Below are 14,462 nucleotides of genomic sequence, written 5' to 3'. Positions count from 1 at the left end.
CCTCGTCTCCCTCCTCCCTCCCTGTGACGTCTACACTCACACCTTCATTCACCTCACCATCAGCCAGTGTTTCCATCACCAGCATACCCTCCACTACAGTCCGCACACGTGCAGTCACCACCCCCACTGCCATTTACACGTCCCCTGTGTCCTCTCCCACTGTGTCTGTCACCCCCTCTTCCACACCACACAAACGCAGCCACCCACCCACCCAACAGCCATCCACCTCACGACAGCCTCCCGCTCCTGCACCTGCACCCAAAGACAGCAAACTTGTCTCGCCTACAACCACATCCTCTCCCTCCACTCCCATACCCACTGTACCTACCACTCTCCATTGTCCCAAGAAAATCTATCTCTCTACTGCTACCTTCTTTCCTGACCCTGAGCCCCCCCCCTCCTTCTCGTCGGGGTAAAAAGAGCACCTCAGCCACCACCAGCCCTGCAGCCCCCTTGACAAGGGTGCAGGGGTATTGGAGCCCACCAGCCCGCAGGTCTGGATCTTCGCCCAGCAGCAAGGGGACAGCCAGCCCACCCCCTGGGAAGAGGAGCAGAAGGCGGAAGGGCCGCCGCCGGAGCCACAGCTCCAAAGGGAGGAAAGGGCCACAGACTCCCGACTAAGGAGGGCAAGGGCAGCAAGGCGGAGAAGTCAGGCAGCAGGTCTGCTGCCCATGGAGGACCCGTCACAGCTGCCCAGGAGGAGCCCGCAACCCCCTTAGCCGCTGCCCCGGGAGGAACCAGCACAGCTGGCCAGGAGGGCCCCACCACCCACAGCCTAGGTGGGCATTGAAGGAGCACCATTCCCGCTGCCCAGGAGGGCACCACCGGGCAATGAGCAGTTGGCCATAGAATGGCCGCCGTCTCCAGCACCGCTCCGCTGGGGACCGCCGTCTCAAGAACCGCTGAACTGGGCCCTTCAAGGCAAGAACCGCTGAACTGGGCCCTTCAAGGCAAGAACCGCTGAACTGGGCCCTTCAAGGCAAGAACCGCTGAACTGGGCCCCGCCGTCTCCAGCACCGCTCCGCTGGGGACCGCCGTCTCAAGAACCGCTGAACTGGGCCCTTCAAGACAAGAACCGCTGAACTGGGCCCTTCCAGGCAGGAACCGCTGGCCCTTTGGCAGACGTGGCAGGGTAGGATCTGTCTCGGGCAGGGCTGCAGGATGTCCTCTGGCCAACATGCCTCCTCCAGTGGCAGTGGAGTCTGTTATGGACTGTTTGGACTGTGGCTTTGCTCTCCCCAGGATGGCCCAGTGGGCAGGCCACCCACTGTATGGACTGTTTGGACTGTGGCTTTGCTCTCCCCAGGACGGCCCAGTGGGCAGGCCACCCACTGTATGGACTGTTTGGACTGTGGCTTTGCTCTACCCAGGATGGCCCAGTGGGCAGGCCACCCACTGTATGGACTGTTTGGACTGTGGCTTTGCTCTCCCCAGGATGGCCCAGTGGGCAGGCCACCCACTGTATGGACTGTTTGGACTGTGGCTTTGCTCTCCCCAGGATGGCCAATGGTCATGGAGTCCCCTCGTGGATCTTGTGTCGTGTACTCAAGTGGCTGAGGTGCCCCCCCTTCCCTTCCCCCTGAGGTGCCTGTCCTTTTTTCTTTCTGATGCCCCTGCAGTGTTCTCTCCGTGGAGTTCTTGTCGTGGGACTGGGCCTTGCCCCTTTGCTCAGGACCCCTGTGGTCCACGGACAGTGGTTGGACTACATTTAGTAGCTGTATATATTTTGTACATAGTTTATTTATTTATTTGGATTACTGCTGTCCATTTTTCAATATATCTGCCCGTTTGAGATCTCTTCTTTTGGTCTTTGCATTATTTCGGAAGGGGGGGGTTTGTGGGTTGTGACAGTGATCTGTGGGAATGCATTGATGTGTGTTGTAGTGGGTGTGGGTGGGTGGGTGTGTGCCGGTAATCTTTTCCCTCCCCTGTGTCGTAGGTGCAGTACTCACCGATGTCTTCCGCGCCGCCGGGCGTGCTCCTGGTACAGGAGCAGGTATAGGAGTGCGGGGATGACCTGCAACTCGGGTTCCATACTGCCGGAATCTCGCGTGGAGTATGTGGAGGTGAGCGTTTTCCCGTTCGTAGTCTGTTTCCGCCGTGTTTTTATCGGCGGTGCTCCCGCCCCGGAAAAGGTGGCGGATTGGCGGGTCGTGATAGGGTGGGCGGTACATTGTCTGCCGCCTGGCTGTTGGCGGGGACCGCCGCGCTGTTTGTTTGTTCCGCCGTGGCGGGCGGAGTGTTAATGCGGCGGGCTGTGTTGGCGGTTCCCGCCAGGGTCAGAATTGCATATTTTGGACCGCCGGCCTGTTGGCGGGTTGGCCGCCGCTTTATCACCGACCGCCAGGGTCAGAATGAGGGCCAAAGTGTCTTAAGTATTTTAAAAGCAATAAATGTCTCTTTCAAGCACAAAGTACCTGGTTTGCATGCAAAATATCCGCAAAGAACCGCAGAGGAGGAGATGCCTGGAAACAAAGGGGTGTGCATCGATTTCTCTGGCCACACACAGCGATGCGTCATTTAGTTTTCACGCAAGGACGGATGTGCGTCCATTTCCGGCCTTTGGTCGTGGATCCTCTTTGGGTTGGGGGTTTTCGGATGCCCTGAGGACGATGTGTGGATTTCCTGTGCTGGGAGGACGAAGTCACAGGAGCTGCTTTGAATCGGAGGGCATTGCATTAAACTTTCTACTGCACAGCAGACGCTGCTTCGATTCCTCTTTGGAAGTCGGGCTGCATCCTTACGGCTTGGCTGTGCGTTGACCCAGTGGCCCATGCGTCGCAGTTCCAGTCACTACACTGGCACAGCGTTGATCTTCTCGTCGGGCTGCGTCTTTCCGGTTCGGCGTGCAGTGAATTTTTCACCACAGTGCAGTCTGTGCGTCGTTTCTGGCAGGCTGTGCATAGTATTTTGTCTCACAAGAAGTCCTTCTTGTAGAGATAAAGTCTTTTTGGTCCAGAGACTTCAGGAAACAGGAGGCAAGCTCTATCCAAGCCCTTGGAAAGCACTTCTCACCACAGCCAGAGAGCAGCTAGGCAGCAGTCTTTCACAGAAAGCAAACAAGTGAGTCCTTTGGGTAGCCAGGCAGTTCTTCTTGGCAGGATGCACGTTTTGGTTCAGGTTGTCTTCTCCAGTAGGTGTCTGAGTTGGTATGGGAAGAGGCCCTGTTTAAATACCCAAATGTGCCTTTGAATTGGGGGAGACTTCAAAGAGTGTCTTAGAAGTGCACCAGTTCCCCTTTCAGTTCAATCTTGTCTGCCAGGGTCCCAGTAGGGGGTGTGGCAGTCCTTTGTGTAAGGGCAGGCTACTGTCCTTTGACATGTTAGTGTCAGGCCGTCTACCCTCCCAGTCAGCAGAATTTTGTATCACCATTCTGGCCATACTAAATATGACCTTCCTACTCCTTTCAGATGAGCAGCTACCCCTCAAACAATATATGAGGGCAGCCCCAATGTTAGCCTATGAAGGGAAAAGGCCTCACAGCAGTGTAAAAACAAATTAAGGAGTTTTACAGTATCAGGACATGTAAACTACACAGGTACATGTCCTGCTTTTTGCCTACACAGCACCCTGCCCTATGGGTCACCTAGGGCATACCTTAGGGGTGACATATATGAAGAAAAAGGGGGGTTTAAGGCTTGGCAAGTACTGTTAAATGCAAAGTCAAATCTGCAGTGAAACTGCACACACAGGCCTTGCAATGGCAGGCCTGAGACAAGGTTCAGGAGATACTTAAGTGGGTGGCACAATCAGTGCTGCAGGCCCATTAGTAGCATTTAATCTACAGGCCCTGGGCACATATAGTGCACTCTACTTGGGACTTATAAGAAAATTAAATAGTCCAATTGGGTATGATCCAATGTTACCATGTTTAAAGGGAGAGAGAATATTCACTTTAGAACTGCTTAGCAGTGGTAAAGTGCGCAGAGTCTTAAAACCAGCAAAAACAGTATCTAAAAAATGGAGGGAGGCAGGCACACATTTAGGAGTGACCACCCCAAGGCTGTCAGTTCTTACAATCCACATCACTACCAGTGTCTCTCCTACCTTCCAAACATGAAGCAACATTTCTACTGTCCACACGTGCACAGTGCAGGCTATGCGATGGAGCTCAGTTCTTAGCAAACGTGTCCCTTGGCACAGTGCATGTAAGGTCAGTGATGTCCTCTATACTCCTACAGGGTCCAACTATGGCATCCATGAACTGCACTGTCTAACAGTGACTCTGTCCCATGGTGGGCCATTTATTGTTTACAGTGCAGACATGATGGTGTTGTGGGTCAGTCAGTGGTGCATGTGGGGTGCAATACAGTAGGTGTGGTGCCACTTCTCACTAATCTGGCACATGGTATGTGATGGTCATTGATGTTGTATTCCTATGTGTGTGACCAAATGCATCAGGCAGTTGTATATGCACACTACAGGTATGTCAGGTATTTGTTGATGGGATGTAGTTGGTATTCACACCAGTTGTCGGGCATGTGTTGTTTTTTCTGGCAGAGACTTGCTCTGCATGATTTGAGTGATCTGTGCCTATGTGTGACTTACGTTACATGTGCATGGTGTATGGCATTGACATTGCTATGCTATTCTTAGTTTGTTGTACTGTGTGTGTGATGTGTACGTAGTAGGCAACCTGTGGGCACTTGTAGTGATTTGTGTGCATCTTCTGTTTCCAAGGGTACCTATCTGCACCTGTCCTTCACGTGGTGTGCCTGTCAAGTTGTGGGTGTGTTACGTACATGTGGGTGTTTGTGGTGTGCACTGATTGTGCTGTACTGCAGCATGGTGCATATGTGTTGTTACATGCACATCTGTGTTACCCTGGCCATGTGTTTTTGGAGTGGTGTGTTGTTGTGTGTCCCACAGAGTTGGTGTCTTGTGTGTAAATTGCTAAGTTTTTCTATGTACCCACAAGTAGGCCATTTCCATATTGTCCATCCCAGAAGTGCTCTTGGATCCCTGCTGTGCCTAAATATGTAGGCGTCATGGACACTCCCCGGATACTTGGCCAAAATGTTTGTGAATAGTCCCTGCAGTCCACTAGGACCTGCACATTTATGGAATATGTGTGTTTGCTATTCCGGTAAAACTGCTCCGTTGCTGCAGGTGAAACAAGTCGGATATGGGTGTAGAGTAGTAGACCGAGCAAATGTGGGAAGCCATCAAATTGGTAGAACCCTTGTTTTATCTCCTGCTGCTTTTGCTGAGTGTTGGGGAAGCAGACGTGCAGGTGTCAGAGAATTAATTGTGTGTAACACCTTTGGCAGGAGCACAGAATGACGGCTGTGACACACCAGCATCCAGGACACCCGTTGTTTCAAATGAGCCTCTTGCCAGCATGTGCAGGACAGCTAGCAGCTTTGTCACGGGTAGAATATTATGTGGGGTCTGCAGGCTGGCTGTGATCTGTGGCTCAATGTGGTACAACAGGTGTAGTATAGCTTGCTGTTTGAGTCTGTATGTCTTGTTCCCTGAGGCCAAGGAGGGTTGTCCTGTTTCCGAATATCCTCTCCTGCCTTCTGCGTTGTCTCACAGGCAGGAGTAGTATCACTTCCATGTTGTCCGGTGGGTTGGTAATGTTGCTTCTGTGTGTTTTCCTTAAGTAGTGATGTGTGTGCCTCATTTTATTGCCTGGTGAGACCCAGGCATTAAAATTTGATGCAAATCGGAGTTAATGTCATTTTTTGGGTGCGCCTCCCACCCGTGCTTTAGTTTTGCATTGGTGGATAAATATGGTGCTAGGGGGTTAGAGTCATTTTTGGATGGGAACACCTACCTTACATTTAATTGATGTAAGGTGGTTTCACGCATCCAAAAAATGACGTTATCTCCAATATTGTGAGGCTAGACAGGTCTAGCATTAAAATATAAATATGGAGTTAAGTTTGCACTGAATTAGTGTAAAAACAATTACGATAATTCAGCACAAACAGAGTAGAAATCTCAGACATAGTTTTGTACTGGAAAGTAAATTCTTTATCAAAACTTTGAGCCTGATTAGATCTTAGAAGATCAGTTACTTGATCCCAACAGTAAAGAATTTACTCTCTGCTGAAATATAAATCCTGTTAAATCCTATTTTTTTATTTGCATTCTGACCGCTGTAGTTACATTTCTATTATGTGGTAAAAAAAAATGTGAACACCAACATGCCATGAAGTGCAGGCCTGTATTTAGGGTATTGTGAATGCTAAAGATAAACTCAACAGTGAACGATCTCATGAACATGACTGATATTTGTGTGAAAGCAGCAATGTGAGATTTCCACTAAAGAGCACTGTTGGGCTTGTACCTAATCGGCGCTCTGAAGCCAGTCTACATATAAATTAGCAGGTAAAATGTCTCAGTGACTTAAGTACTCACTGCTGAAATAGAAGGTGATTTGCAACTTCAAATTCAGGCAAGACCCAGTCAGCCTTTCATCCTATTAAGCTCAGTAAGTTGGGTATCAGTACAGTGGGTTATTAAATATTTTACTGCTCTTAGAGAAGGAAGAATAGTGCTACGGAGTGCTCTATAAAACAAATATTAAAATAGTGCACAATGCTCTCCTGTGTTCTGCACATACCCGGGAATATAATGCTAGGTTACAAATAAAAACCACAGTGACGTTTGTCTTTATTAATGCCGTGAATGGCATATGTTCAAAAAGAACTAAGAGGCCTGGATATTAACATCATTAAGGTCTGCACTTTTACCTTATTAGCACAGTGAGGCTTTTGCATTAACAAGGGCTGCTGATTAACACTGTGATGCTTGTGCCCAAATAGCATCGTGAAGTCTGCGTATTAACCCTCCGAGGTGGTTCACAAGTAACCTTCCAATGTCTGTGAACAAGAGCAGTGTTAGTCCAGAGTTCTCAACGTTCTCCATGTAACAGATAAGTATGTTATCCAGTCATTTTTATGATTTCTGATGTGTCCAATCTAAACTATGTCCCTATTTCACTATATAATTTTATATCATTCGTTTTCAGTGACACTCTCTTTTTTAACCGTGTCAAGAGTTTCCCATCACTAGTGGGTGTCCATGAAGAAGGTAACATAGCATCTCACTCCTATGCACTCATTCTTACTGTGGTTAGAAGGCAATGGCACACATGCACCCCCCCACACCTAAAGACTCATCATGCATGTAAATCCATGACATCTGCCTTTTTACACTTTATGTGGTGGTGCACTCTGTCCCATCATATATGCTTGCTGTGCTCAGAGAACGCTCTTAGGCCCATATTTATACTTTTTGACGCTAAACTGCGCTAACGCAGTTTAGCGTCAAAAATTTTTGCGCCGTCTAACGCCATTATGAAGCGCCATGCGGGCGCCGTATTTATGGAATGGCGTTAGCCGCCGCAAGCAGACCGGCGCTGCCTGGTTTGCGTGGAAAAAAAACACGTACACCAGACAGCGCCGGCGTAGGGGGAAAATGGCGTATGGGCGTCTTAAAATGGGGCAAGTCAGTTTACGTCGAAAAAATCATCGTAACTCGACTTGCGCCATTTTTTTTCGACGCCCATCCCCCATCAACATGACTCCTATCATTGTAAAGATAGGAGTCATGCCCCCTTGCCCAATGGCCATGCCCAGGGGACTTATGTCCCCTGGGCATGGTCATTGGGCATAGTGGCATGTAGGGGGGCACAAATAAGGCCCCCCTATGCCACAAAAAAAAATTGAAAAATAACAAAAATTATACTTACCTGAACTTACCTGTACTTCACTGGGATGGGTCCCTCCATCCTTGGGTGTCCTCCTGGGGTGGGCAGGGGTGGCAGGGGGGGTCCCTGGGGGCAGGGGAGGGCACTGTGGGCTCATTTTGAGCCCACTTGTCCCTTAACGCCATCCCTGACCCAGGCGTTAAAAAGCGGCGCAAATGCGCCGTTTTTGGCCACGCCCACTCCCGGGCGTCATTTTTGCCCGGGAGTATAAATACCACGTAAAGGCCTGGGAGTCATTTTTTAAGACGGGAACGCCTCCCTTGCATCTCATTAACGCAAGGAAGGTGTTCACGCTAAAAAATGACGCTCACTCCGGGCACTTTGGCGCCCGAAGCGTCTAACGCCATAGTATAAATATGGCGTTAGTTGGCGTTAATTTAGCGTCGAATTTGCGTCGAAAAAAACGACGCAAATTCGGCGCAACCAGAGTATAAATACGGCCCTTAGTTGCTTCTCCATCAGGTGTGGTAAAAGGGCCATGATGTGTAAAAAGCCGGCTCTCGTTATATTTAGTGCTAGTAGCCTTGCTATACTGCCCGCCTGTCACAGCAGTCAGATACCCGTTTTAGTCAATTAGCCAAGGCTCCAACATGCTAGGATCCCGGTTATGGTGAGTGGCTAGTTTTCCGGTGACTTTATGTGAAGAATGATCGCTCCTCACCTGATAAGCCATTTCTTTCCCTAAGAGCAGGGCCAATGGAACTATACAATTTGCACTTGTAGCGTCTTCAGCAAAATTATTTATTTGGCACATTTTCCACACAGTGAATCATCAGCTACATTAGCTGCTTTTAACATTCAGATGATAACAAAAAAGTATGATAGTTTCTAGTTCAAACGGTTCAAATGTTACCAAAAACATGACTTCACATTTTACCAAACTGGAAGACTTTACAAAGGTTGACCGGTTGCCTTTCTGTTGCTTATTGCTGCATTTGTGTGTTACACTGGTACTAAAGAGGTGAAACATTTATCCAGAAAGTGCTGGTATATGTAAACATTAGATCGTAACAAAGTAATACTATGAAAAATATGTGCTGCTTTATGCTGCATAATTTATATTTTCTTGCCACATATTATAATCATCTGTGACACATAATTTGGTCCTCCTCTGCCGCATAAATCCAGTGGCCCTGCTGCAGGTGACAAAGTTGGCAGAGTGGGCACATCAACCAGCAGAAGGAGCCCGTTCTTGCAGCTGGTTACCTCATATCCAGTGTGAGACTGGGACAGAGCATAGGCCCACGCATCACACAAAAGTGGCCTGTATTAGTAAATGTGACAGTAAATAAAGTGGTCCCTGCTGCAGATCGGGGCAGCTTTGAGGTTGTAAAGACCTGCTGTGTGGGTGTTTTGTCAGGCATGGGAGGCCGCATGCATTGGTGATTGCTGCAGGTAGCGTCACTAGTGTCTCCATGCTGCCCGACATGTTTCACTCTCTCTCCAAGGGGCCTGGGTTTCACTCCAGCGGCCCTGCCTCTCTGAGGTGAGGGTGGACAGACGCAAGTGCTGGCTCATGTCTGACAGCATCAGAGCCATCCTTTGGTTTGTACATCTTTCTCCCTGCAGCCACTTTCTCTTCCTTTGCCTGTTTCCGTGTCCCTCTCCAGCTCCTCTCTCCCATTCCTCCCATTTATCTCTCTTCCCTCTCACTCTCCCTCCTTCTCTTCCCTCCTTTCTATTGCTTTTCATGCTCTCTTCTTGTCTCGCTTCTGTTATCTCTTCGCCTCTTTACTTCTCTGCCCCTTCATCTCTCTCATTGTGAGATCATTCAGCGTCATTTAAAGTCACTCTTATTTTTGAGTCTTTAACTGCCCGGCTGTAGTTTTTGGACTTTCCTGCTCCTCCTATGTACTTAAAAAGTAAAAAAGAAACAACCTTTCTATGAGTTAGTGTAGTAACTGATCGGATGACTGATTTCATCTCTGATCTGCATATTTCAAAGCAGAATATAATAACACAAGGCACAGAGATGGATCTCAGTCATTTAATGAGCCGCTTACGTCACAGGGTCCTTTACATTAGTGTTGTAAAATGATGTTGGACTTTCTGCAAAAGTTGTAAAACTCACAACGTTTGCGATGAAACTGTAATAAGGCTTTACCCAGGAAGAGTTTGAAAAAAACTCACATATAACCTTTTCCAACTTTACGACTTCAGACCTTTTGTTCCACCCTCTTAAAATTGGACGCAGTGAACTTTCCGCATTTAAGGAGTTGGAACCTTCGACACCCCACCCGTGCGTTTGAACAGTATTTGCACCCAGCACACACCTGATCGGTTCCTGGAGACTCGAACTTTGTTTCATCTCTGCCCGAAATTTAAAAGTCAAGGCCACTTGTTTGATTTATCTTTCAATGTCCAATATCTTAACAATTAAAAAAATCTGTGCCCAATACACAGCGACAGCGTCACTTCATCAGAGCGGCACACACGTCTTACCGTGAAATCCAAATGATTGTCAAAGCAGGAAACCTCGTGTGAGGCAGAAGTCGAAGCCAGTTTTAAACTCAGGACATTTATATCAGTGTCTGATTGCAGCGCAATACCAGGAAATGGAGAATATTTCTCTCAGGGGCTTTAACAGTCAATTCCTCTTGTCCCTTAGCTCAGATTCGATGCAAAGGTTTCCCCAAGTGGCCAGGAAGGTCGCTGGTTAGTGACCGCTCACAATTTTCACATTTGCACTAAAGGGACATTGCCTTTCTTGTGAAAATAAGATGATCTGCAGAAGCACTAACAACTAATATTGCCACTGTAAATTAGGAGAATAAAGGGCATTACTTAAATACTCCTTATTCGATTCAAATTGACAAATTACCAAATGCTAAAAAAACAAAATTCTTTTCGTAAATTTTTATTTATTTATTTAAAGGGTGGGGGGTTGTAAAACGCAAGCAGACATCTAAAGCTGTGACAGGTGCAGCAGCAGCAGAGAACGATGAAGTAATGGTGAAAAACCACTAAACGTTCACAAATACCCAGACTGCCAGGGCTTTGTGGCGGACGAAGATGGTTTCAGAAAGTAACTTTAGTGGTAGTGTGAGCCAATGGCAGGCGCTGCCACGCAGAATGATCTGCTGCCTATGGGTGCGTACCTTGATGTTCGCACCACAGAGAGCATAGGGGGCATGTTTAGCAGCCCCTTGCTTTGCCGTTGCATAATTGTTTGTGCGCAAACCAACACATCATATCTATGAGGCCACGGAAAGTCACTTTGCCTGGCCTTGAATGGCCTCAAAGATATGGAGTAATGGGAAGGCACCGCAAATCACTGCATTGTCTTACTCTGCACAAGGGAGGCATTCCATGGGCGTTATGGTGTCTTACTCTGAGCAGGGGAGGCGTTCTGTGGGTGTTACCACTCAACATCCATGGATTCTCATGCATCCCCAGATTTACAAGGACTTGTAAACCTGGGGATGTGCCAAAATCGTAAGCCTCCACACGGGAGGCATATTTCTCCTCTGTTTTTCTCTGTCTGTGGTGTATTCTACAGCATACATAGAAAGAACTAAAAGCCCCCCAGGATTGTGTTTGTGCAGAAAGGTGCCCCCTTCAGGCACAAAATCAATCCTACCTATAATATACACAGCTGCAACATGGGCTGAATCAACGCCATCAAAAAGTCAATGTTCATTGGCAGCAGCGATGGATCACATGAAGACAAACGTGCATGTGCCCATTCATGTGCTTCATAGTAGGGAGCCAAGTGCCTGTTTACTCAGTTTCAGCACAGCTACTGACAGAGGGCTGATCTCAGTGAACTGCAACATAAATGTTCATCACAAAATAGTAAGTCAGGTCCCATCATTGTTTCATGGGTTAGAAAAGCTTAAGACCATGAAAATACAATTGCATATTATTGAGGATATTGGTCCTGTTCCTCAAAGATGCAGACAGACTGCATTTCATTCACAAGAAGCTGGTGAAAAGGAACTCAAATAATTACTTAAATAAATATCATTGAGCATTCTACTGGTCCAGCACCATCTGTTTCTCCCCTAGTGGAAGTACCTAAAAAGGACAGTGAGGAGTTGTATGCATCTGTGTGGATATGCGTCAAACAAACAAGGTAATTAAAAGAGAATGATATACTAGTCCACACATAACTGATGATATAACACAATTGAATAGTGTGAAAGTCTTCTCTCACCTTGATTTAAATAAAGGAAATATCATCAGTTGGAACTTGAAAAGAATTGAAGGAACACAACAACCTTTTCTACACATATTGGCCTATTTCAATATAAAAGATTAGGGGTCATATTTAAGAGCCCCTAGCACCATTCAAACGCCACATTATTGTAATTTCTTTACACTAATGTGGAGTTAGAAGGCCAAATACACTGTGCTATATTTACAAAGTAGTGCAGTGCATGAATTGCGTGATTTTGTAAACCTTTGGCTACGTTATGCATGCACCAGGCATAATGTATGTAAAGAGGGCGTTCCCTCATTAAGAGGGCCAAAAATATCTAAGAGATTTCCTTGCACCATTTTCTTTGGCACTTTTAATGGCAACTTTTAAAAGGAGGCTTCCATTGGTTATAACAGACCTCTGGGTGCTTTGCAGGATTAGCGTCAGAATTTTTTACGCTAATCCTGTAAAGCGCCGGACTAGTGTCAAAAATTCTGACGCTAGTCCCCTAACTACTGCCCTGGTGCACCGTATTCTAAATACAGCGCACACATGGTGGTGTTAGGAGGGGCACTAAGTGGCACTAGAAAAGAGGCGTCCCACTGCATGCAGTGCCATTTTTCTTTAATATGCCCCTAGGTTTCGGTGTGTCATCAGCTGGAGAGATTTTTCAAAATGTAATTAGACATATCATACAGCCTGTCATGTATGCTTGCAGCTGTAGTGATGACATTAATTTTCAGAGTTTCATGGAAGGAGCACAGTAAAGCTCTCAAGCATGTTTGTCGTTTACTGGTTGACGCAGGTTTAACTTTAAATGCTGAGAAATGTGAACTCAATAAGACAAAGTGAAAGTTTTCCGATGGTTGTATGACACCTCATCCAGCTAATGTGCAAGCATTGTCAAATGCCAGCCCCCCCACGAGTTGTTTTTATGTTACGTTCATTTCTGAGCATGACCAGTTACTGTTCCTGATGCATACAATGCTTTCCTAGTGTGAGTGTCCATTGAAAGATGACGAAAAATAATGTTTTATTTCATTGATCCTTTGAATGCAAGCAGAGCTTTAAGGGAATCGAACACGCTAACAGAAACACTACTGAAATAGCATATTTGAATCCAGTGCTCCATACAGAAGTTGTTGTTGACACTAGCCCAGTCAGGTTAAGCCCAATCCTTGCACAGCAGACACCCAGGTGCTCAATGATATATTGTGGCCCACACAAGCAAAAGTTTGTTCCAAACTGAAAGTTTAGCAATGGTGTGTTCTTATATGGAAAGCCTTAATGCTTGTGACTAATCATCAAGCATTGTTGGCCATCATTGGCAATCCAAAGGCAAAGATGCCGCATTGTATGGAAAATTGGGCTCTACGAGTACAAGAATACAACCACACAATTGTTCACAGTCCAGGGAAAGAACAAAACCCTGCTGACTACTTCTCCAGAGTGCCTATAAAGTGTCATGGTACCCCTTCCAAACTAGCTGGAGTCTACAAACATGTCAAAGTGAAATCAAACACACTAGCTTCCATTTTGTTGGAGCCAATTTGTGACTGCCATGAGTTAAGACATGACATGTTGAAACTGAAAGACATTATTATACATCAATCTTGGAACCAGCACCCTCGACCTTTTGTCAGTGACAGTGAATTTCAAGAATGTCAAGGATGAACGGTCCAGGACTGAAAAAGCATTATTCTGAGGGGTACGAGAAAATGAAGTGGACCTTGAAGGACATTGTGAAATTTTTGCAAGAAAACAAGCTCTCTGAGAACCAGTCCTGTGTCCTCATCTTTATGAAACAGTTGAAATAGAGTTGAAGGCCTGTCATCTATGCAACTGCCTGTCATGGAAAACCACTCAAAAGCCCTTAAGCATGTCAGAGTTGCCAAAGCATGTATGGGAAAGAATTGTTGTTGACATTTTTGGTCCTTTTGATAATGGACACCACCCGTTGGTGATTGTTGATGAATACTCATGTTTTCCATTGTTAGAAGATCTCTCATCTGTCTCTCAAAAGAGAGTCATACAGAGATTAAATAGCATTTTTGCGACATTGGGCATTCCTATGATCTTAAAGTCTGACAATGGCCTACCTTTCAACAGTGGTGAATTCAGAGATTTTCTCTCAGTCATCTTAACATAAATCATTAGAAGAGCACACCTGTTTGGCCACAAGCTAATGGCCCTGTCGAACGTTTTATGAGTACACTAAAGAAAGTTGTTCAGCATGCTGTCTTGGAAAAGCTTGACATTAACATTCTACCCTGCAAGGGTACAGTTCGTCTCCTCACTCAACCACAGGTAAAAGCCCTGCAACTTTGATTCTCCAAGGGACCAAGAGAAGATCAAGTACTAAGGAAGAAACTGGCATCAGAGTTTTGGATCATAAAAGGATAATGAAGCCCTATGCTGACCAGAGACAAAATACAAAAGACATTGGCCCTCATTGCAACCCTGACGGTAAATCCCGCTTACCGCCGTGCTGACGGCTGTCAAGATACCGTGGCCGCGGCAGAAATCCGCTACAGGTATTATGACCCATATCTCGTAACCCGTAATATAGACACCTACACAAGTCCGGCACACCAAAGGTCA

The sequence above is a fragment of the Pleurodeles waltl genome, chromosome 8 (genome assembly GCF_031143425.1).
Source record: "Pleurodeles waltl isolate 20211129_DDA chromosome 8, aPleWal1.hap1.20221129, whole genome shotgun sequence".
NCBI classification, from domain to species: domain Eukaryota; kingdom Metazoa; phylum Chordata; class Amphibia; order Caudata; family Salamandridae; genus Pleurodeles; species Pleurodeles waltl.
This window is presented reverse-complemented; position numbering follows the sequence as displayed.